Below are 5,176 nucleotides of genomic sequence, written 5' to 3' on the forward strand. Positions count from 1 at the left end.
GGGGAAGGGGAGAAGTAACAGGAGAGGTGGGACACTGAGGGAAGCCAGGTGGGGGGAGGGGGAGAGGTAACAGGAGAGGTGGGACGCTGAGGGAAGCCGTGTTGCGTGGGGAAGGAGGGGAGGTAACAGGAGAGGTGGGACACTGAGTGAAGCTAGGTGGGGGAGGGGGAAAGGTAACAGAAGAGGTGGGACACTAAGGGAAGCCAGGTGGGGGGAGGCTGAGATGTAATGGGAGAGGTGGGACACTGAGGAAAGCCAGGGGGAGGAGGGGGAGAGGTAACAGGAGAGGTGGGACACTGAGGGAAGCCAGGTGGGGGGAGGGGGAGAGGTAACATGAGAGGTGGGACACTGAGGAAAGCTAGGTGGGGGGAGGGGAGAGGTAACAAGAGAGGTGCGACACTGAGGAAAGCTAGGTGGGGGGAGGGGAGAGGTAACAGGAGAGGTGGGACACTGAGGGAAGCCAGGTGGGGGAGACGGAGATGTAATGGGAGTAGAGTGTTATTAGAGAAAGCTAGTTGGGGGAAGGAGGAGAGGTAACAGGAGAGGTGGGAGACGGAGAGAAGCCAGGTGGGGGAAGGGGAGAAGTAACAGGAGAGGTGGGACACTGAGGGAAGCCAGGTGGGGGAAGGGGGAGAGGTAACAGGAGAGGTGGGACACTGAGGGGAGCCAGGTGGGGGAGGGGGAGAGGTAACAGGAGAGATGGGACACTGAGGGAAGCCAGGTGGGGGGGAGGGGGAGAGGTAACAGGAGAGGTGGGACACTGAGTGAAGCCAGGTGGGGGGAGGCTGAGAGGTAACAGGAGAGGTGGGACACTGAGGGAAGCTAGGTGGAGGGAAGGGGAGAGGTAACAGGAGAGGTGGGACACTGAGGGAAGCCAGGTGGGGGGGAGGCGGAGATGTAATCAGAATCGTGGGACATTGGGCGAAGTTGGGCGGGGAAGGAAGAGAAATCCTGGGAGAGGTGAAACATTGGGAGGCACTGGATCATTATCATCAATTATTATTATTATCGTCATCATCATCATCATCATCATCATCATCATCATCATCGTTGTCGTCGTCGTCGTCGTCGTCACCACCACCACCACCACCACCACCATCACCATCATCATCATCATCATCATCATCATCATCATCATCATCATCATCATTAATTCTTCTTCTTCTTCTTCTTCTTCTTCTTCTTCTTATTATTATTATTATTATTGTTATTATTATCCTCATCATTATTGTCGTCATCGTCATCATCATGATCATCATCATTAGTATTATTATGATTGTTATTATTATTATTATTATTATTACCTCCGCCAAGGGGTTGGCAGGAGGTTATGTTTTCACCGGCGTGTGTTTGTTGGTTTGTGGGTTTCTTTGTGTACAGCCTAACTGAAAAAGTTATGGACGGATTGTCATATGCGCTCTCAGGGACGCGCCTCGGGCCAACCTAACCATCGCTCGCCTCGTTAGTGGCGCGAGACTGGGCAGTGGTCACGACAACCCCATTTATAGAAAATGTGAACGATTAGCCTTCACTGCACCACCCACTAGGCACCCATGGGTGAAACTACATTTCACCGTTACTAAAGTAATAACGCCTAAGAAATGTTTGCTGCAACATGAGACAACAAGACGCGAGATAACAGCGCATGTCGACAACCTTCGAGCAGCTCATCTATATTTGCGTTGGGATCAGCCCAATAAGGAAGACCAGTAACAACAAGAGCAGCAGCCACAGGAGAAACCTGTGAGAAAGCAGCCATTGCGATTAGCAACGCGCGCCTACCCGGCGGCACCCTCATCCACGAATAGCTCTACCGAGGATTCAGACGATGAAAACCTACAGGAGCAAGCATCGTCCGACAATGACTTTAGATCGAGTGACCTCATACTCTTAGCAAGGTTATTGCCGGGACACTCCATCCAGAAAGCCGCTCATTCGACTTTCGCTGAATGAGAACAGTTTAGATAAACGGGACTCAATTCGCGTCAAACAACTAAGTGTCTTGGTGGGAGTGCACGCCTACCAGGTTGCTGATGCCTTGCAACGAGCTCAAATCAGTAATTAGATCAACTACTAATGATATTTCTGTCATAAACCACTCCTACACACAAACAACAACGCCCTATGTCTAATCAGTCGCATGCGCAGCATATGAGGAGTACTGTAGGAACAGTATTGTATCAAACACTGAGAGTTCATGGCACCTCGTCATTTTAGTCTTCGTATATTTTTTATTATTCTGTTTTATTCTTTCCAGCCGTACTACAGTACTACAGCAGCATTACTATATAAAACACGCAAATATATTAAGTCAGGGATTTAACTTATTATGCAGTAGCGTTATTTCTAAAGCACGAACGATAAGTGCAATAACATTGTCAAACGCAGACTTCATCTCTTGTCTCATCCAAACCATGAATCTTATATCGTGAACGATAATTGGGTAATATCGCCGATAAAGAAATTTTGCTACTCATCGATATAACACCAGGCAACCTAACCACCAACCCCCCCCACATACATTGCATATTCTATATTAAATTATGTTGTAAGATCATGCGCAGACTCTAACTGATTTGGTATTTTCAAGCATAGAGGTGCACAAGCGTCAGTAGCGGCATATTTTTTGATTTCCTATTTTACCTCACAATACATGTTAAAATTTTATGTGGTGATTTCATTTGTGTATACTTATACTTATGAACTTATTATAGTTAATGTATTGATTTGATGTATTGATTTCATTACTGTGTAATATTGGTTTTGTGTAATTGATAGTTCGTTTTATCTATGTTTTATATAATTATATATATGTGTGTATAACTTTACTTTACATTTTGTGTGTGTGTGTGTGTGTAACTACATGATTATGTTTTCTTATAACTATTACCGTCAAGTGTTTTGGCGATATTATTGCGATATTCACGACCAGTGAGTAATCCATTGTTTATGAGTTTTAACAACATTTCCGTTTCGTCACTACTTATGCTAACACCGTGGATGCAAACTACAACAATGCGACCATACTCAAACGATTCTAACCGTGGAAAACACCGTGATCGACGTTGCTGTTGAGTATTATCCTGTGACTCAGTACCTCGCATCGTGCGTTGCATTCTAACGCTCACTCTTCTCTACTCTTCCTCTCAATCGTTTTATCGATCTCAATCGGTCTCAATCGTTATATCTCAATCCTCTAATCTTTCTCTACTCTTCCACCAAGTCATTACCACACCAGATATTTTACAATGCCGATCAACCGAATCAAACGACAACCGATCATGGATTACTACAACCCCTACCTTGCATTATTACAACCCAACGAGGACCCGACCGCCCAGGGAGAGCCACCCCACAAACGTTTTTGTGCGGACCGCGCGGACCAGGCCACCGTCCCCACCAACAATGGGCCCACAACGAGGACAACGACAACGACTACCACTACCAGGACCCCCACCGGCCGCCCTACGGGATGCCCCTGCCACCGCCTACTGGACGCTGGCCCCGCACCGGTGCTGGACACGCCTCATTTTTGACGGGGCGCCAGGACGCACACACAGTGAGTGGAGCACCTTCCTCGACGATGTGCTTTACTTCCGGCAGCTCAACTCTGGATTGACGGAGGCGCATCTCGATGACACTACCGTCATCCAGATAGTCTCAATAGAGAAGGCTCCACTTCCCGGGGTTGCGCTGGAACACCAGTAATGGCGCCAGCGCACCCACAACGCCGACAGACCACCACCACGGCAGACGACCACCACGACGGCAATGACCACGACGGACGACCACCACCACGGAAACAACCACGGACCACGGACCACGGATTCAACCACGGAGATACCCCGGATCCCACCACGGAGATGCCCCGAATCCACCCACGGAGATGAACCGACGGACCCAGCCACGGAGATGCTCCCACGGACAATTGTCGACAACGGATTAATTATGGAGTAGTTAAGCTTAGTTAAGTTTTTTGGCGGGTACCACATACCATTTTACTCAACAACAAAACAAAACAAAAAATTTTAAAAGGAAAAACCAAATATAAAATGAATAAAATGAATAACCAACGTACAATACTAACCTTTAAGTTCTTCGCTATACGATAATAGCTAACAACTTTTCATAGGTGAGAGGGGTAATGTAATGAAGCAAATTCCATCATAATTAGCACTGGAATTTGGACCGCGCGGCGCTCTCAGGGACGCGCCTCGGGCCAACCTAACCGTCGCTCGCCTCGTTAGTGGCACGAGACTTGGCAGTGGTCAAGACAACCCCCCTCCCTATCTATAGAAAATGTGAACGATTAGCCTTATTTTGTGGACAAGTTTAGCCTTGGAATGTCCAAGGCGTAGCACTACTTAGATTACGTGGGACGTCTGGAATTGTATAAATAGAGACGCTTGTTAACAGAGAGAGAGAGAGAGAGAGAGAGAGAGAGAGAGAGAGAGAGAGAGAGAGAGAGAGTCCAGTCGCTTTGACCACGATGTGAGTATAGTTCGATCATAGCATTGTCTTGTGTTTTCTTGTGTGCGTTTGCATATGTGTTTTAAACTCTATTCGTGCTATTGTATTTTTGTGTTAAACTTTTTTGAGAAAAGTATTCTATGTTATACGTGTACGTGACGTTTTGCCGTAGAAGTTTATAACGTTTTCTCTGTACTACCATAACCATAAATAGAACCATTTGTTGTACGTTACACTCTGTGTTTGTCATACGTTCTTATGTGTCTGTCTATTAATCATATGCACCTAAGGGTCTAGTACCCGTGCCCAAGTAGAACCTGAAACCTATATCGACACTAGGCTCATTACATAATACATTTGGCAAAAAAAATCGAATAGGATGTATTGATGTCTTGTACTCTAGATGTACTGCAGAGGTGGTGTGGAGTGTTTTAATGAAACATCCACCTGTATACTCACGCTGTCGAAGACTGATTACGGCGAGAACGCCAGATGGTACGCAGCTAATAACGTCTGGGCGTGCGACAGGGAAAGAAGCCATCATCGCAGATTCAATCAACACTAATGTTCGTCTCACGCTATCAGACGCTTCGTTACGAACAACAATTTGTTAGGAACTCAAAACTCGCGGCATTCTGTAGTGCTCGCGAAGATTCACACACACACACACACACACACACACACACACACACACACACACACACAC

The sequence above is a fragment of the Priapulus caudatus genome, unplaced genomic scaffold (genome assembly GCF_000485595.1).
Source record: "Priapulus caudatus unplaced genomic scaffold, Priapulus_caudatus-5.0.1 Scaffold838, whole genome shotgun sequence".
Lineage (NCBI taxonomy): Eukaryota > Metazoa > Priapulida > Priapulimorpha > Priapulimorphida > Priapulidae > Priapulus > Priapulus caudatus.